The 20960-nt window shown below is 41.0% G+C and overlaps 1 pseudogene; it reads left to right on the forward strand.

The window, feature by feature from the left end:
- The first annotated feature begins 241 nt into the window (after window positions 1-241).
- LOC143640213 (transmembrane protein 163-like) overlaps window positions 242-20960 on the forward strand; it is a 192469-nt pseudogene continuing 171750 nt past the window's right edge.

Raw genomic sequence — 20960 nt, forward strand, 5'->3', positions numbered from 1 at the left:
GGGGAAGCAGTGGGGTCCAAGTGTTTTCTACAGCGCTGTTGGTCCATCAGACTCTCTCTACCTCTTGGCTAAGTTGGTGCTCGAGAGAAACTGAGAGGGGGAGTTAAAAGCAGGAGACAAACAGGCTTTCGGGCAGGTGAACCCCGTTTTCTCGGGATGGATGGCGAGTGTGGTGGCCCAGGCAGGCAGGAACCCGGTTCGTCTCCGAAGCCTGTAAGGCTCCAGAAAAGAAAGATGCCAAATGTGGGGCGCTGCTCATTCTCCTGTCCCCGAGCTGCAGCTGGCTTTGCGGACGGCAGAGGAATTGCGTCTGAAGGGTCCTTTTGGGTACCAATCCGTCGCACGGGAGGGTCGCATCCCCTGTCACGACCTCGCTAAGTACTACCCAAGCCGCCTGCCTCTTCCAAAGATACCAGTAGCCCCTCTATCTTCCGCTCTTCTGACCAGAACCGGTCCCTTGCTTTGTGCACCGACCTCCGTGCACCAGCTCAGGCGCAGCGCCTTGGGGCGGGTCCCAGTCACCCACGCCTGCCCCCAGGGGCGGAGCGCAGCGGCGACAGCGTGGCCCCAGCCTCCGCCGCCGGTCGCGCTAGCCCCGCCGCTTGCGGACCTGCCCCCCATTCCCGCCCCCGTGCACCTCCACTCCGTGGTCCCTGCCCTCCCTTCCTCTCCACGCGGTCTGTCTGTCCGTCTCTCCGCCCACCAGAGCCGCGGTGCGTCGCATTTCTGACTCTAGTCTCTGCTGTGCTCATCTCCGCCACCGCCGCTGCCGCCTCTGCCGCTGGGATCTGGAGCCCCACGCCACGGAACCGGCCTCGGGCAGCGAGCTCCGCAGCCCCTCGGGCCCAGCAGTCCCCCCGCCGCCGCGGGGCCAAGCGCCTCTGGTTGCCGCCCCCAGCCCGGGCCAGCTGAGCAACTCGGCGCGCGAGCCGCCGCACCCGAGAAGGAGCGGCAGGCGCGGATCAGAGAAAGCGGCCAGTTCACCTACGGACTGGAGGATCAAGGTGAGTGGGCACCGCCCAGGGCCTCCCGGACCCCTACCCCGCACGGGGCTCGTTTGATGGGGAGCGTGCTCAGGGCCTGCTTCTCCCTACTTCTGGGTTGAACCTGGGCGGGCGCCTCAGAGCGTGCAGGGGCACGGAACCAGGACTTCCCTGGAAAGGCGCTGAGAGCTGAGGGCTGCATCCCCACCTCCGCGGCCCGTGCTGCCTCGGTAGCGGCTCCTTTTTGCAACCCTGAGAAGCCGGCTGCAGGCCCACCCCGCCTGGGCGAGCTCCCTTCTCTCAGCCAACCCCAGCCCCTCCGACGCCCGCTGGAAAAGTTTGCTGTAGCCGGTTTCTTTCTCTCATTTTTTTTTTCTTTTTGCCTTCGTCGTTGAGCGCTCCCGGGGGACTGCAGGGCCCGCTTATCTCGGAGGGACCTGGGTTCCTTACGTCCCCTTTCCAGATCCTTATCCTGCCCCCGCCGGCTACCTGGGAAAACTTCCTCCTGCGGATTTGGCCTCGAGGTGTTTTCTCGGTGACCCCCGGGACTAGGGAAGCGAATCTCGGCCAGGACTGCCGTTGGACTCCGGCGCCCTCACCGGGACCACGGTTTCCGTAGTCAGCCCTGCTGTGTGGAGAGGGGGCAGAGGGTTGAGATATTTGCGGGGGTTTGGGTCACTAACCTCATCTGAATGGAAGCCATCGAATCTAATTTCCGCAGAGCGCCTTTCCAGCCCTTTCAGAATCCTTCCCAGGACACTGGCCTTACACTCCGCAAACACCCTGAGAGGCCGAGCTCTACCTCTGACCTACAACCAATGTCCTTTTTGAGTTGCCCGCATGGAACGCCAGGACTCTCCTGTTCATTCCCGCGTTTCTTTCGTCTTCCTCCATCCCTTTTTCGTTTCCTTCGACTTGGATTCCTTGCGGAGAATGTCCAGCTCTTGGCTGCATTTACACCTTTTCTGTTTCTTGCTGCTTTCAAATTGGACCCCTTGAAAAGAATCAACGGTTAAACCGCAGTGGCCGAAATCGGATTCTTGCAGCCAGGTCCTCCATGGGGAGCCAGCGCTTTGCACCTCCACCCCCTTTTCTTGGAAGCTTTATTTTGTCGGCTCTGGAGGGTTTATATATTTTAGTCTTAGCAGGTTTCTGTCCTATTCTTAGTATCTCCTGTACATTTTTATTCCGTTTTGTGTTGGGATGCACGATCTTTCTCCGTTAGAAATTCTAAACTATAGCATGTGAAATAGTGACATGGAAACAGTGATTTCCGTGGAATCCCTAGAAATGCTCTGCAGGAACTGGAGCTGCTCCGGTTGCAATGAGTTCAGCACCTAGATTGTGGTCTCTCCCCCTCTTCTCACAGAACTAGATATCCTTTGAGACCTGACGACTGGTGAATTACCAGCACCCTGCAAAACTTAACATTTTACCACAGGGTGTGTTAAATTACCTTTGCCCCTCTGTAATTAATAGTGTAGGATTATTTTTTTTTTATTTTGAAGAAACACAAAAATCTGTGTTGAGCTTAATTTTGTAGCAAGGTGGGTCATCTGTAAGAAATGGCCTGTTTCTGCCCACCAGGCCTGTTTCTCCCCACCCCACAAAATTATGGTGGAGGGAGTGCTAGGGTGAGTTAATATTTAGCATAATTTTGCAGCACATGCTCAAGTGTAAAAAGCCTTTCTGAATTTATTCTCAAGGTTATTTGACAGTGGTCAACTGAATTTTATTTTCTATTATATTGTAGCCTGAAAGCATGCACTGTTCATAAACTATCACTGTGTGACAGCATTAGATATCACACACAGCCTCTCTGTTAGAATGAATCCTGTCCCCCCAAGAACCCAGTGTCGTGTGCCATTGAGAGCTAACTGAAAGTCAATGTGACATTCTTTTGTTTGACACACTCCCGACAGCAAAGAGTTAATGATAAGTGAGTCATTTCAGATAAATAAATCAGAAGGTTACCTGGGGAGGATTATTGTGATATTTTGTATTTGTGTTACTTTTTTTCATGTGGGGTTTCATCTTTCCAATATCAATTTTTGTTATCCCTTGGGAATGGTTCCAGTGCTGCTACTTTTTCCTAATGGTGAGAGGATTGGAAAGAAGAAGTCTGGGCAGTTGGTAGCTTTGCAGCTCTCAGCCCTGCCAGGTTGGCTTTCTTCTGGGCCTACATACCTGTAGAATCTGAGGGGATGAATACTCTTGATGTGTACCTATATTTGGTATTCTCTTTTATCCTAACTTTCTTCTGAGCTATTTGGACCCTGTTGGGGACCACTTCACACTGAAATAAAAGCATTGCTTTATAATCTCTGTGTTGGAATTTTGAAGACATTTTGCCTTTAGAAGTGACATGGGCTAGTTCCTAGACACCTTGCCATCTCAGAATGTCAGTACTGTAGTGCCATTTGGTTGAGCTTGTGGTTGAGAGAGCAAGAGCTCTGTGGTTTAAGACCTCAAAGGAATTAAATACACACACAAAAAAATAGGCCAAGTTTGTTTAAAACATTTCTACCTCCCACTTTGAATGCTCAGTTTTCTCTCCATTAGTGTTTTCCCATCATTCTGTCCCAAACTTTAGGGTGTGGTTTAACCAAAGAGTAATATATTTTATTATTTCTCATTAGTTTCCTATTTAATAAAAATTCCCCTTCCTGCAGATAATTAAAGTTTGATAGACTCTTAGAAGAAAGCAATGGGAACTAATTGATACTAGTATGGCTTAAACCTCCCACTTATATTTGTATCCACCTCGGCAAAGAAATTGGTTCTTCATTAATAAAGACCTATGCTTAGCATGAAGAGAACACCAAATTCCAAATATGTGAAATTTAAATGGAGTTAGAAATTCTGATGTGGAGGCCAAGCATGAGTAGGGAGAATCCAGCCCTGCTTGCTCTGCTGGCCCATTCTGCCTTTCCACACTAGCCTTCTTCTACCTCTGAAGACCTCTGAAGCACAGCTTCCTGAGCACTTTAGGAATTCTCACCACATCTTTGTAACTTGTGAGTGCATATGCATCCAACATGGTGTCCAGGAACCTGAGTGGACTATTCACTTATGAGCCAGGTTGTTAAGTTTTCATGTTCCACTTCTCTTTGAGTAGTACAAAGTTTTCCATTTTTGGTTTTGGCTACATTTTTAAAGGGAAAAATAAGCTTGAAATAAAGAAAGCTTGGCCAGAAATGGGGGAAGTCTTTCCTCTTTTGGTTAGTGTTCCCATTGCAATTACTTCAATTAAAAATTTTTAAAAGGGGCTGGGTATGTGACTCAAGTGGTAGCACGCTTGCCTGGCATGCGTGGGGACCGGGTTCGATTCTCAGCACCACATACAAACAAAGATGTTGTGTCCACCAAAAACTAAAAAAATAAATAAATAAATATTAAAATTCTCTCTCTCTCTCTCTCTCTCTCTCTCTCTCTCTCTTTAAAAAAATCTATGAAGTAGTTAATGCAAATGTAAATTAGTATGATTGAACCATTCCACCATGTATACAATAAATATATATAATCTTTAATTTTTTTTTTTAAATCTTGTGGGGAACGCACACCAAGAATCAGATCTCGGGAGGGACCTCCAGACCTACTGATAAGAACACCCAACTGCCACCTTGGCAGGCAGTTCAGCCCATATCACTGTCATCTGAAATTCCTTTCAGGGGAGCACTGGTGGGTGAGGTATTTGGATGGGTCCATATGTGTGGTCCAATTAGGTATATTATTGAGTCCAACTTGCTTTGGAAGAAAAAAAAATGTTATATGGCAGAATGGAAAACTCAGATCATGATTGTGCCTCTTGTAAAACTAAATTTGCTTTGAAAAGAAACCTTGTTTTTGCCCCCAGTGGATCAGCATCTTGAAATCATTCCTGTCCATATACCTACCAAATGACCTGCTTATTTCAGTCAATACTTAAACATTATAGCTTTACTTCTCCTGAAAATCAATTGGCTTGGAGGAGAGGAAGATCTTTCCATCATTCGAGAAAAGGAAAAGAAATTATTGGGGTATGTGGGATTTGCTTATTTTATGTTATGACTTCACCTGGAGACCAGGGTGTTTATAGTTAACAATTAGAATTGGGTGTTTTTCCAGTAGCTAAGGAAGAAGAGACAAAGGGATATGCTGTCTTTTCATTTGTAATCACCTATACCTAGGGTGGAATTTGACAAGAGTGAAGGTTTGTCTTTTTCCCATCCAAGTGCATTTGTAAAGGAGGTTTTGGGGAGACTTTTACAGTGAGATGATGGCAATGGTGCCTATACTTGCCATTTGTATTCTCATCTCTTTTGATCATACATAAGCCCACAGGTTTCAATCATTTAAACATCCTCTGGGCTGTCATTAAGCAGCCTTTTCGACACTGCCGCTTGCTTTGCTGAGTGTTGATACTTGGGTCTGGGAAATAAATGGAACAGAAAAGAAGTGTTAGCAGGGTCCTTGGTATAATTTTTGAACAGGATGTGGTTTTGGGCAATATTTGGGCTCAGAAAAATGATACCCCAAATATGGCACTTTGGCATGCTGAGTCCTCTGAAGGACCTTTAGAAGCAAAATATCTTCTGACCATCTTCTGCCCTTCTTCCTCCTGTTTCCCCTTCTCTTCCAAGGCAAAATTATTTTTTTCCCCCAAGGCAGGTCACAGAAACTAGATTCCTCTTCCCTAAACTCAGCCATAACACCAAGCAGTATTACTCTAATTTCTGCCTGCCACCTTTCCGTGTCACACACCACCTTTCTGCATCACAGCTGATCATAACCGAAATTCAATGTGGCCACAAGATGTACCTTGTCTTATGATAGCAGATCATATGACCTTCATTCCAGAAGGGGTCCTGCCCCACACCCAAGAGGAAGAAATGCCATGGAGAGATACCAAGAAGAATCTGGACAGTCCTTGCTGAGTTCCATACTTGGTTTACTACCATTAGCTCATATTATTTTGTGTAATCACATTTTTTTTATGGTTGTTTTTCACCCAATCTAAGCATAAAAATACTAGCTTTCCCCCAATCCTTGAGTCTTCATTTCTGCAGGCTCCTATGTCATTTAGAACTCTGAATAAATACATTTGTTATGCATTTTTTCCCCGTTAACCTGTCTTCTTGTTGGCAAGTAGGCCATGCCCTTTATCATAGGTAAGGTAAAGTCTCACACCCTTCCTGTCCCCATAGCAGCTAAAGGTTTCATGTGATGGCTGGTCAGACATAAGAGGCGATGTGTGGGACTGATATATCTCACACTGTGATATTTTACAAATAGGCCTGAGCTTTGGCTACCAATTCCTTCATTATTTGGAACTGGTGTGATAAGGCTGCTCAATCTCTAAAAGGAATATTGTGCGTTATTTAGCCAAGAATGGCTTAAACAAGCTTGTGCTTGGGTAGAACACATGACTGAAAATTTGATTGTTTGTGTAACTAAGAGATGCCACTTATGACTTATTTCAAAGGAGAACAAAGAAATATAAATCAGGATCACACTGAGGATGTTTTAATCTTTGAACCAAGGCAGGTGAAGCTTGGGCACTGCCTGGGATTTGTCACAGATGTCTGTTGTCAAGGACTCTCAATGTGCAAAACAGGAGACAAAAATAAAATCTGTCTTACACATGTCCTACCTAAGAAGTTCCCTCCTTAATTTAAGTGGAACAGTTTTACTCCACTTAAACATTCTGAGAATTTTTGATGTGTTTTTGGTCCAAAGGAAGGAGGACAAAAAATGTGACATGTAATTTGGGTTGATGTTGGTTGTAGTTAAAGAAAAACAAATTGGGTATTTCTTTCTGTTAATTGTCAGAAGGTGTGGTGAGGGCTTTTGTAGTACAGGATTCTTTGCTTTGGGTAAAACCAGTCCTCCAGATGGGATTGTGCTGTTGGGTCAGGGCAAATCAGTACCCACAGGCCCAGGAGCCTGAATGATTGAATGTTGTACTGTTTTTCTGATGGAAGGACCTGGTTGGATGGAGCAGCATCTGCCTGAGAGACATGAGTTGATGCAGGGCAAGGAAATGATCTGGTGTGATATCAGGGAGTGTTAGGGGTCTGTGGAGTTTTTCTAAAAAGGACAGCTGCTATCACCTTGCAGAAAATACATGCCTCATATTGCAAATGCCTGTGATTTCTCAAGAGATGCCAGAATGCTTGATTTTTTCATGTGAAATCTCCTAATTGTGAAAACACAGTGTGGGCCAAACAAAACGCATCTTGGCCCATGGGCTGTCAGTTTGCAATCTTTGGATAAGAAATTGTAGCCCTGGCTGTGGGTTTCTTAATAAGGAATCCTTTCTCCTTGTTTTTGTCAGGCTTACTAGAAAGCAGCACCCGGCTGAAACCTCATGAAGCTCAGAACTACAGAAAGAAGGCATTGTGGGTATCCTGGTTCTCCATTATTGTCACACTGGTCCTTGCAGTAGCTGCCTTCAGTGAGTATCAGGAGTCTGCTGATCAATACATGCTGGTGTTGCCTGTCTCTAACCCTGTGGGATGTAGTTTTTCTTTTACTTGACTGTTATTGATGAGTAAATTTTTTTTAGATGTTTGGATCGTCAGGGTACTTATAAATTAGTAAAATGGCTTCTCTTCTCTGCAGAGGGAAGAGGTATTATGACAAAGAAATGGAAAGCAAAGCTGAGAACCTTGGCTTTCATCAGTATGCTGGTTTGTGGAAGTAGATTCTGGCTGCCAGCTGAAGAGTGAAAATATATATTCTCTTGGTGGATGCCTTTAGCTTGGACTGACATGTGACAAATATATATCCTTGAGCTTTTGAGTCTGATGCAACAAGATGAGTGCAATATAGCAGTGAGCCCTCTCTCTGCCCCCACCAATTATATCTTGCATAAAATTTGGAATAAGATCATATTACATTTTAATGAAAGAAAAAAATAGGAGGGTCTTCTCTCAAGTTTTCAGTGGCCACAGAAATATAATCCTTTATTAAAATCAAGGAAAACTATGAAAATGGAACAATTTATGCCTACAGATAATCTCATTTGGGGACTAGGAAGCCCTGTGGTATGTGTATTCTCAATCAACATTTGCAGCCTATGAAAATGTGCATGTGCTATTTGTTCTTATTAATCATGCAATGATTCACAAACCCAAGTAGTGACAGCTACCGCTCAACCTTAGTAGAATCCATGCTTTCTGTTTTGTATTTTTTTTAATGATGGGGAGAAGAAGTAGGTATTTTGTACATTTTATGATAAATTTATTACCTAATAAGATCTGTATTCCAAGTGATCAGCATCATACAAGTTGTCTCAGAGTAGGAGAAAAAAAGAATTGTGTACATCAGAAACTATAGCTCTGTGTGTGTTGTTTAAAATTCTATTCTGTCAGATTGGATCTGCTGTTGAAAGGGATTGGCTCCCAAGAGGAAATATTAGAATTTGACCAAATGCTCCCTGCAAAACTAGACATATATTACTTGAAACAATTTATATTTAAAACATTGTATCTTGGCTCTAGAAAAGCCAAACATTTAGAAGCAGAGGGTAGTGCATTTCAGGAAATATCAGTGAGCCAGAAATTTAATCAAGAGGAATTCTGATTCCTGAAAACAGCCACTCTTTCCTCTTCCCTCCCTTTAAATAAAAATACTGAAACAAGAATAACAAGCCCATTGATGTCCCTGGAGGGTAATTTGGTTGTGGTGGCTGGTAGGGAGCTCTGGATCAGACACCATAATTTACATATGTAAAGGAAGAGGAATGGAATGAAGGGAGGTGATTTACAGATGAAATAATAGTTACTCAGACTTGTGCATGTGCCCAGTAGAGCTGTTATTACTTTTGTGGGTGTTTGAATGAAGACCTGAGTGTGAAGAAATCAAAAGCAAGTCTTTCCTTGGGGAGAATATTGTTATATTTGATATACTTAAATCTCACAAAAGAGAAAAATTATGAGAAAATTTTGTTTTCACTTGTTATACTTGATCAGTTGTGTTATCTTAAAAATGTTGGTCCATTTCCTTTAGAAAAAAAACTTGCATAGTGCCTACAGAGTTAGGATGTTGCTTTGGGCAAAGAGTTTCCTTTTCCTTTTCTTTTAAACTGGATATCACCCCTTTGGTACAGCAAGTATTTAAATCTCTAACTTCTTGCCTAGAACATATGGGCATTGGTATATAATGTCATGAGCTGTGTTATTTTCTATAGTACATTTAAGTTGTCTTCAACTTCTGGTTTAGTTAAACCAAAAAATTAAGAAGATAAAGTTTTCCCCCACTTGCATTACAGAGTAGCTTCTCTGCGTGTGTGTGTGTGTGTGTGTGTATGATCTCTATGTTGTTAGAGTTGTTAGTTTCATTCTAGATTCCTAAATGTATTTGTAATGTGAAATGTTTAAAATAATTTACTTGTTGATCATTTTTTTTGTAATCCTCTTCATAGTTTAGAATGGAAAGAAAATAAATAGGGATTAAGCAATGTAACTGACTTTTGAAGTTATATTTGAGTCAGTGTCTAAAGAAAAATTCTACATTTCAGAAGTGACAATAATATCTATATTTTTTAAGTGTCCCAGAGAGCCCCCCAATCTTTTATTTTCCAAGGGAATGGTTGACAGAGAGGTAAATGAAATGGAAAACTGGCTTGGTGAATCCCTGTCCTATCCAGTAAAATTATCAGGTTGAACCAAATAGCATTAATAAGAGAATTACTACAGATTACTGTAGGTGATGCTTCAGTGTGTCAGAAATGTCTTTGGAGTGTGTGCTACTGTGGATGCACATACATGTGTGTATGTCATGTGTGTGTGTTTGTGTGTGGCTGGTTGGGAGTGTTAATCATGATGAAGAGAAGTGGGTAGTATTTATGTTCATGGCTTCTTTCTACTGTTGGATGATAAAAAGTTGGGGGCATGCCCAGTGTCTATCTTTGCGTGGAATCTATAGTCCAGACTGTTAAATAAATGAATTGAGAGAGATATTAAAAAATCTTTTTTAAAGACTTGTTTGGAAGGAAAATATTTTTTGGAAAATGATAAACTGTACCTAAATGTACATTTAGGTGCCAGGCTTAGGTCTCAGTTACAGTTTTTGAAGACATTCAGGTCATCCTGTGGAAATTATCTTGCTCAGGACAGTGTCTGGCAACCGCATCTACTCGGATCAGTGGGAATTGTTATCTTACCTACTGGATTGCCACTTTCTATTTATTTGTAAATGTTTTTAGTATGCTGTGTTTCCTCAAAAGAATAATTACTAAAAGACCTATTGCTAGTTAATTTGTGATAAATCATTTGAAAAATTAGGAGGACTTTCAAAGTTTGTGACTTGAAAGTGCATTGAATGATATGTGAACTAATTTTGATAAGCCTGGGTAATACAGTGATTTTGGCCTGTTTGAATGCTGATATAAAACCAGATGGTAATGCATCTTGGAATATTTCAGACAGGGCCTAGTTTGGTTTTAAAATTGATTCTGCTTATAATTGGCAGGCAGCATGGAAAATGGCAATCCTGTTATGAACAACTGTGGAAAATATCTGTTTTAATAATGAGGCTAGAGAGAGAACAGAAGTTCAGTTTCAAAACTCAGGGTTTTGACATTATTGATGTCTTTATTAGAATGATTGAGGAAAATATATTCTCAATTTTTGAGGTTTGAGTACAAGTTAATTTTTAGGCACTCAGAGCTTGTTCTGTGGGAAATGAAGATATATTTGAAATATTCTCACGGGAATGCTTTTCTAAAATACATAGCTCCATTAAAGAAAAGCACTCTAGACCAAAATCATCTCAGAAAAAAACCCACTCAAAAATTGAGTGCATCAGTGGATTTAAGAATTAGAAAAAAAATCTTTGAAAGGTGTGATTTTCTTTTTATATGTGGGGATATAAATAATTTATTCAATTTTAGTATAAATTCTTAACCTTTAAAAATGATAGAATAATGTTCATTTATTCTAAAATGTGAGGCCAAGAGTTGATATGTGGATAAAATGAAATTACATGACTTGTTCATACATGCAGCAAAAAATGCATGGCAACTTTCGAAAGGGTTCTTTCACCTGGCAGACACATTGTCAGGTAGAAAAAAGCCCAAGACCTCCCGGGGTTTTTCTGAGACCCCAAGTGTAACATCTGAATATAGTTATAGTGGACTTAAAGGTTCAACCTGACCTGGCCCTCTCTTTTGGGGAACCTTTACTTCTTGTCAGGACTGCAGCCCATGTCCTTTGATACAGCTCTGCATCTCCAGGGTCTCACATCATGAATTTCTCCTTAAAGAGGCCTCCCCATCCATGTGGCCTCAGGCCTCGGAGTGATTTTCATCTATTACACTGCCTGTTTTCTTCCTCACAGTTCTTCCCTTTCTGTTCCTTCCTCCATTTGGTAATGAAGTTTGTGAAGCCCCCTGATCTATTATGCCTGAGAGCTTCTACCTCTGAAATGCTGCCATGAACCAAAGACTTAAGTCTGCAGCATACATTCTGCTTGTAGAATGATCCTTTGTGTTGTTTGCTGGTCTCATATTTACTGTTTATTTTAAAAAGCAGTGTATACGTGTGATAAAAACCTCACAAGACCATGAATACTTGGTGCTCATCTCTGTTTCTCAGTTCCTGCTCCCCACAGACAACCTTTCTCATCAGTGCCCTATGGGGTCTGCAAGACATTTTCTGTAAACACAGAAGTCCAGGTGTGGTTCCTATATATACATTCCAGTTTTTCCTACTGTTAGATATAGTATCCTTTTTTAAAAAATCTTTTTTAGTTGCACATGTACACAATACCTTTATTTTGTTCATTTGTTTTTATGTGGTGCTGAGGATTGAACCCAGTGCATCACATGTGCAAAGTGAGTGTTCTACCATTGGGCTGCCATTCTAGTCCTAGATGTAGTATCTTATCTTTTCTGGTCTTTTAAACAGCCTGGGCTTCTTCACAAGTGACTGCTTTTGCTGTTTTGTATGAAGTGTAATGGAAGTGAAAAATCTTCAGGAATAACCTCCCCATGAATGTCGGCCTGCTGCTGCTGATCCGGGTGATGAGGGAGCGGGTTGGGGGATGTGGCCAGGAAGTTGTGAACCACATCCTGGTGATGTTTAGTGGGATAACTTGCTCCCTGTAAGTGTGTTCTTCGAATGATAACTAAGGAGGCGGTTTCTGAGAGGTGGAAACAAGAGGGAGGACCAGGCAGAAATGAGGTTTGAGAACCTCACCATGAAAATTTTCTGCACTTCTGGGTTCCTTCTTTATACCCTTGTGGTCAAGTCATCAAAGATCCTGTGCTGGCCACCCTCTGTGCTGCTAGCTACTGACAGCACATCATGAAATGAGGAGCGGTGTTGTTGTTGTTGTTGTTGTTATGGTGCTGGGGATTGAAGCAGTTGTTTTGGTCTGGCCCTTTGCTTCCTGTGAGGCCCATCATTATCTTGCCTGATTCTTCCTGGTTGGACTCATCTCCTCCCATCCCCCCAACTTATGGCTACTCCAGCTCACACATGCATCTCGTGGTCCCCAAATATACACTCTGCTCTTTGCCCTTTTATTCATGCCTTCTCTTTCCTTGGTCTCAGACATCTTTGCCTCCTGACTCCCACCCTCATTTTCTAGGCAAATTTTACTTATTTCTCAAAATTAAGATGAAAGATCACCTCTTCCTGGAAGCCCCCTTTCCCTTATAGCCCCACAGACACCATAGATTAGACACTCGATGCACAATACTTGGATTGTCTCAATATTGCTTTCTGTACTAATATACACTCCTCAGTGCTGGGGCCTCTGCTTTCTGTCAGTGTTCTCAGTCCTAACACAGTTGGCCTGCAGATATTGCCCAGAATGGAGTCAATTTTGATGAATTCCTCAGCTACCCTGGGTGCATCAGTTTGAGGATTGATGTTTGCAAATAGAGGTGGCATTCAAAGGAATAGCAGCTTTCTCAGGTGAGTAGAAGCAAAGATGGAAACTGCAAGATGGAATTTTCAACTTTGTAAATGGCTATGTTGCAGGAACTCCTTCTCTCTCCTTTCTGCTCCCTACTGGCTCCCTGGTGTTTCCCTCTCCTTTCACTGCCACTTGGACTGAAAGATCCAGGCTTCCATTAACAGGGTCTCACCTGCCTGCCTTTGTTGGAGGCACATCTTCCCTAGTCTCCAAGCTCACAAAGAGCTGCTGTATCCAGCCAGGAGTGGACGCGTGGTCTCAGCAGCTGCCTGCCTCTTCTGCCTCCTTTCTTGTTGAATTCTGCACACAGCATATAATTAAAAATGTGACCAGGGCACATTAGCAGGAGGGTGTCCTTGCCTCACAGCCATGGTGGGGGCATAGGGGAGTTGGGTGACAAACCTGGCTAGATTCCACGTGAGGCATACTGCCTTTTTGTTTGGGTCCAAAAGGGTGGAGGCTTCTTGGGAGATCTGTGAGGTCTTTCCCTTTTGCCTCTCAGTCTCTTTCCAATCATATTTATGAGCCAGTTGAATGAGAAGGGGTTTTCTGGTCTGCTCCTGTGCTAAACTGTGATTTGATCCTCTGGGTACTGCCTTTGTAAGGTGAATGTCTGTAGGAGGCCCTCCTGGACAGGAGATGACTTTGCTGGGTCCTGTGCCATGTTCTGAGATATAGGAGCACTGAGATTTGGAAGGAGCAGATGAAGTCAGAGGGAAGGAGAGAACCTTCTTTCATTCCAATAAAATAAGCTGTTTCTCATTTCCACCTTTCTCCATGCCTGACACCCATCCCTCCTTCCAGCGGGGGAACATATTCATCCAATCATTAGTGATTACCTCTGCCTGTCTGTGAAGAACACTCTTCTTGTGTGACATCCACACAGGATGTCAAGAATTTGAACAGTCTGTCCCCTTGAAGAATTTGGGTCCAAGTGGGCAGGTGATGACCAGGCAGCAGGGTAGGACAATAAATCCAGACCTCCTACATTGGTTGTACGGGAGTGCTCAGGAGAGGGCATCACTGATCTTGTACAGATTGTCTGCCACCCCCAGCAGCTACCCAACCTTCCAAAGGATAGAAAGTGAATTAATGCTATCTGTGTAGAAGCTAAGGCTGACCTGGGGTGGAAGGAGTGGGGAAAGATTGCTGGTCTCAGTAAGAGGAGCTTGGGTTATGATGTCCATATGGCTGTTTTAGTGTGCCCAGGCGGCAGCAACAAAGTACCACAAATTCAGTGACTTAAACAACAGAAATTACTTTCTCATAATTCTGGAGGCCAGAAGTTGGAGATCAAGGTGTCTGTGGGGTTGTTTCCTTTTGAGACTCTTTGCGTGACTCATAGCTGTTTGTCCTCTCTCCATGTCTTCACACCATCTTCCCTGTGTGTCTGTGCCCTAATTTCTTCCTTCTCTAGAGGCACCAGTCATGTTGGATTAGGGCCCACTGTCATGACTTCACTTTAAATTATTCACCTCCTTAAAGACCCTGTCTCCAAATACAGACAACATTCTGCAGTACCGGAGTTTAGAGTTTCAGCTTATGAATTTGGGGGAAGATAAGTTTTAGCCCATAGCAATATCCTTGCCCAGCACCAGGCAGTTGGAGGAAGCTAAGATCCCAGAGTAAAGTAAATTCCTTAAAAAAAAACAAAAAACATTATTTGAGGACATTAGAAACTAAGTCAAGGGCCTTCCACTGAAATTTGTTTTATTTTTTTTCTAAAGGCAACAAGGAATTTGTAAACAGATTTAAATTTAATAAATTTAAACTCAATAAATTCCTAAAAAAAAAAATCACTTTCAATGAAAGGGCAGACTGAAATAATCACATGCACCAGCCCGGGAGGACAATGAGGAAGCTCTCTGTTTAATAGCTCTGCATGAGGTGCGGATGGGATGGGGGTATGGGACTTTTCACTAGAATTCATAACCATGAGGAAGAACTCATATAAATTTATGGTTGGAATTTTCCAAGGTGGATTCCTTGGGAAATAAACCTGGAGACTCTGAGATGTACTGGAGGAGGTTTATTGGGGGTGGGTTCTAACGGCTGAGAGGAACTCTTATAAGCTTGGGGGCTGGGGCTGTAGCTCAGGGGTAGAGTGCTTGCCTAGCATGTGAGAGGCACTGAGTTTGATTCTCAGCACCTCATGAAAACAAACAAATAAAATAAACGTATTATAACCATCTACAACTTTTTTAAAAAGTAAAAAAGAATAACCCTGGGAAGGGAGCCGGGAGCAGGAGGACAGAGGGAAGAGTTGAACTGCAATGCCATTGCCTTGGAGCTCATCCTGTAGGGACTTGCAAGCTGGGATGCTCCTCTGGAGATGTCCATAGATGCCGGGAGACCAGACTGGTCCTAGGTATAGGCTGCTCCAGGGACACGTATAACCTTGGGAGGCAACTTCCTTTAGCAGAGGACTGTTCCACATTCCAAGAGAGGGATGCAGTTGTCACAGAACTCACTCCGTGCAGCTGAGGGAATGAGTGCCTACACCTTGAAGAAGGGTCAGGGAGACATGTCAAGGCATTCACTCCAGGTTTTTTTCCCTTAAAGATCCCCCTGGAACCCCAGAGCTGGGAATGGAACCCAACATCTCACTCATGCTAGGCAAGTGCTCTACCCCAGCACATTCTAGGCTTATACACTCTATTTTACCTGGAAACCCATAATGCTATCTCAGTTAATGTTGTTGAGCTATTAACATGGATGTGGTCCTAGTTTGTAAATACAACTGGAGCATGTGAAAGAAGCAGGTGCAGAACACTGACCAAAGGCCTGCAGGTGTTCCACAGATGTAACCACACCAAAGATAAGCTCACAAGCCAATATTAGAGAGTTCCCAGGAAAAGGGTCTCCCATGATTGACAGCCATATAAACAGCATGATAAGAAATGAATTCCAGATGAGAGAATTGTCTGACAAAATCTGAAAATAAGTATGTTTAATATGATAGACAATTAAAATGAATTAAGCATACTAAAGAAGACTGAACAGAGCAATTGGAAAATAATCAATGTATTTTTGATATTTTTATTGAGGTTTAACCTGGATGTAGTCACAAAAAAAATTAAGAACTATAACAATCTCCATTCTTTCTCCTGTTTCCCTCTAGTCCTTTTACTAGAAACCACTTTACTTATGTAGTTAATTCTTTGTTTACTTGTATGTATACAATAACAGGCTACTAATGCTAATTCTTGATTCTTTTTTTAAGGTTAAACAATATTTGTTGGCTTCCTAAGATGAAAGAAGGTGATTTATTCTTATATTCTCCTGGACCCACACAATCACACTAATTTTATGAAGTTATTTTCATGCAAAATAACTATTTTTTTTTATTATTATGACTCCTACTCATTGAGCCATCAGTGGAGCATGATTACTTCTTTCTTGCACAGTTTTTTTTTTTTTACTCTGGATTTAATATGTTTATTCCTGTGTTTACTTTTCTGTGTATTTATTTCTTGTTAAGCTCTACTTCTTATTTTCTGTTCTAATCTCAACTTCTCTGAGATACTTACAGATGCACAGATAATTCCACTTGTTTCTTCTTGCAGAATGATCATTTGGATCCATTTGAGTACTGCTGATCCATTCTGGTTGCCCTTTCTACTGCACAGCTGTATCCTTGCATTTCTCTTTACTATGTTTTTTGAGGATTTACCTTTATTTTTCTTTCTTGTTGGGCTGCCGTTTTTCTGGATATCAGGTTTTTCTCTTCGGTTCGCTCTTGATGGTGTAGGGGGGTACATATTTTCTCTTAGCTCCCTAGAAACAGGCCCATGGGAAATGTAACTTTCAAGCTGTGCAAGGCCTGAAATGTCTTTAAAAATCCTGACATTTGATTAATGGCTGGATAAAAAATTCTTGGGGAGGAAATAATAGTCCTTACGAGGTCTGAAGGTTTTACTCTATTTTCCTATAATTTCTAGTGTTGCTGTCTAAGTCCTAAACTATTCTGAATCCTAATCCTTTTCCTGGGCCTTGCTGTGCTGGCGATCTCTTTTCCAGAGGTACCCCTAGGTTCTGTTTTTTCTTCCTATGAAATTTCCTCAACTCCTCCTGTTTTTCTATTGAGTTTTTAATTTTCACCATTGAGTTTTGTTTTTTCTTCTAATTGCATGAGTGTGCTCATTTAAAAAATTGTACATCTCTTAATATATGGATTTTTAAAATAGATCCTTTCTTATATTCTGGAAATTTTTTGATTTTTTTAAAGAAACTTTTCTATTTCTTGCACTGTCTTCCTCTAAGATTTAGTTCTTGTTAGAAGATGAATCCTGTGAGTGGTGATCTTAGATATCTGCTTATATTAAGAATGGGTTGCTGGGTGTGGTCGAGCATTCCTGTAATTCTAGTGACTCAGGAAGCTGAGGAAGGAGGACCATGAGTTCAAAACCAGCCTCAGCAACTTAGCAAGGCACTTAAGAAAAAAAAGTGGGGGGATGGAGAAGTGGCTCAGTGGTTAAGTACCCCTGGGTTCAATCTTGGGTATTGCCCCCACAAAAAAAGAGCAATTAAAATGCTGATGGGAGCTATGAGCTGTGGTTGGTGTCTACTGTAGGATGATGTAGCTGGTCTCTTTTGTTGGTAAATTCCATTTTGGTGCATCTAGGCCCTAATCTTGCATTTTTTCTCTAAGTGTCTGGTAGGGGAATTGTGGCTGAGTGGGTATTGTCCTTCTGTGGAGAGTTGGGGAGGGAATCTGGAAAACTGCAAAAAATTTTGGATTTTTAAAATTAGAGCATTTTAATTGTACATTGTATTTGGGTTCTTTTTGACAAAATGTAAGGAATTTGATTATGATCTCCATTCCCCCTCACTTTTCCTCCCCTTCTCCCTCCCCTTTTTTTTCCCCTCATCTACTCTATTGATCTTCCTTTCACTCCTTCTTTATTTTCAATTAGTACATGAAGGTGAAATTCCCCTTGGTACATTTATATATGTTTGTAACTTAATTTTGTTAAATTTATTCCATAATTTTCCCTTTCTTCCTCCTTCCCCCTTCTTCTACTCCACTGATCTTCCTTATATATGTATGATATCTGATTCCCCCCCACTGCTTTCTTTCTGTTATTTTGCTCTTGCTTCATAGGAGAGAAAACATTCGACCCTTGATTTTCTGATTCTGTCTTATTTCACTTAGCATGATCTTCACCATTTCCATCCATTTACTATAAAATGCTGTTATTTCACTTTTCTTATATCTGAATAAAAGTAGCATGTGCACACACACACATACATATAACATTTTCTTGAGCCATTCATCTATTGATGAGCATCTGAGTAGATAGCATAATTTTACTATTGTGAATTGTGCTGCTATAAAAGAGAAATGGATATATCTCTATAGTATGCTGATTTTAGTTCCTTTGGATGAATACCAAGGAGTGTTATAGCTGGGTCCTATGGTTGTATCATTCTTAGTTTTTTTGAAGTATCTCTATACTGCTTTCCAGATGGTTGTACAACTTTGCAAACCTACCAACAGTGTATGAGTGTACCTTTTCCCCCATAACCTCCCCAGCATTTATTATTATTCATGTTCTTGATCATTGCCATTCTTGCTGTAGTGAGGTAAAATCTTAGTGTGGTTTTGATTGATTTTCATTTTCCTGATTGTTAGAGATGTTAAACATTTTTTCATGAATTTGTTGGTCCTTTGCACTTCTTTTTTTGAAAAATTTCTGTTTGGGCTGAGGTTGTGGCTCAGTGGTAGAATGCTCATCTAGCATGTGTGAGGCCCTGGGTTCGATCCTCAGCACCACATAAAAAAAAATAAACAAAATTAAGGTATTGTGTACAACTAAAAAAATAAATATTAAAATTTTAAAAAAAATTCAGTTTAGTTTTTTTGCCCATTTATTGGTTCAGTTACTTGTTTTTTTTGGGTGTAAAGATTTTTGAGTTTTTTTTTCTGTATATTAATCTCCTGTAGGAAGATTAGCTAGCAAAGATTTTTTTTCCCATTCTGTAGGCTCTCTCTTTACTCTCTTAATCCTTTCATTTGCTTTTCTAAAGCTTTTTAATTTGATGGCATTCCATTTATTGATTTTTGGTTTTACTTTTTTTGAGTTTTAGGGGTCTTGTTAAGGAAGTCAGTGCCAGCACCAATATGATGGAGACTTGACCTTATGTTTTCTTCTTTCAGTTGCAAGGTTTCTGGTCTAATTCCTAAGATTTTGATCCATTGTGATTTGACTTTTGTGTAGCGTGAGAGATAGGGATCTAGCTTCAGCTTCATTCTTCTACATAGGGGTATTCAGGTTTGGAAAATTTTTGTTTTAAAATAGACTTTGAACACTCTCCTCTTCTCATTATTTTATTGTCTTACCAATTCCCCCCTTTTCTGGGTGTCCTAAGGTATAAATGGGGTGCCTTTTTGCTTTCACACTGCTTTGTTAGGCATTTGCTTTCTGGAGTCTGTTAAATCAATTCCCACTTGCCCATATGTTTCTAGCTTCTAAAAATTGTTTTTGTTGCCTCATTCATTTTTTTCCTAATGGGTTTTTCTTCTTAAAAAATTCCTGGTCTCCTAGTTTAGTGGGATGTTTAGAAGAAACAAAAGTAAATGTGAGGAACCACCCTGTCATATTTTTCTGGAAGTGTCAGAGAACAGTTTGTAGTGAAAAATATGCTAAGCTAACCAGAAACCAGAAGTAGCTAGTGAACCAAAATATAGAATGTATGACAAAGTGGTTCATGTCTCTCATGTTTAGTTGGAGACATGGAAGACAGGATAAGTTCCATTGTGAACAATTAAGAATTCCAAAAGCAGAAAGAGAGGAAACAGAAAATAGTCAATGTTTTAGAGGTGTCTAAAACTGTTTGGGAGCTGATGGGAGAGATTGAGGACATATGATTCAAACCATGGCAGAGAAAAAAGAATTAGAGCACTTACCTTATTCAGTAGATGACAAAAGTGAAGTAAATGACACAGAAAAAAAGTATATACTCTGCAAAATAAAATGTAGGAACAAAACCAACATTTCTTCAGTTACAGAAAGTATAAATGTGTTTCATAAACCAGGTAAAAGTTAGAGAAGGGGATTTGGGGGTGTAGCTCAGTGGTAGAGTGCTTGCCTAGCATGCATGAGATCCTGGATTTGAAGCCTTGGGGTTCAAGTCCCAGCAGTTTCAAAAAATAAAAATTAAATTAAATTAAATTAATAAGTCTGAAACAGATACTAGTAAAAAGTTTTTGTAGCTATATACAATCAAGAAAACAAAACCACATGAAGACCAAAAGCATTATTAGGCATAAAGAGTGGTACTATAGAAATAAAAGGTTCATTTTACTGAGAATATAAAACACTTGTCAATATCAAATAACAAACCTCAAAGCACCCAATCAAAAATGGATGGAATTTTTGGTAGAAATTGACAGATCATAATTTTAATGGTATACTTTTATAGATCCCCTTCTGCTAGTTGATAGAAAGAACCAAAAATTTAGTGAAGACATGAAAGATTTGACTTATGTACTTCAGTATTTTTCAACATTTTGACTGCTCTCCATAGTAAGAAATGCATATGTGACCTAGAAAATGTATTATGTGTATACATACTGTATGTTATCATAACTAAGACACTTTTGATTATGATATGACATTATTTCTTGGTGCCACTAGGAAACAAAAATACTGTCATTAAATGATATCATGCTGTTCATTGTGTGAGCTACTCAATGTCAGAGTTGTTAAAATGTGAAAAAAAAATTCACTTTGATAATTTCTATTCTCTCTTAGTTTAAAACTGCTGGTCATAACCTATCAAATTGACTTCATGCCCCAATAGTGATTTGGAACTCTCAGTTTAAAGAACACTGACTCAATGTGTCACTATGAAACCACACACACAACAAATTTGCTTCAACATCATGAACTTGTATACAGTGTCACCACTTCCATCATCAGAGCAGAAATCTCATTAAAATTTCTAGGAATCTGTATTTTGCAAAGATCCTTGAACATGTTAAAATGATAATTTGAAGTCGAATTTAGCTAAAATACTCCTGTATATAATTATATATAATGGGAAATAAAGCAACACATTTCTGAG

Source organism: Callospermophilus lateralis, unplaced genomic scaffold (assembly GCF_048772815.1).
Source record: "Callospermophilus lateralis isolate mCalLat2 unplaced genomic scaffold, mCalLat2.hap1 Scaffold_137, whole genome shotgun sequence".
NCBI lineage: Eukaryota > Metazoa > Chordata > Mammalia > Rodentia > Sciuridae > Callospermophilus > Callospermophilus lateralis.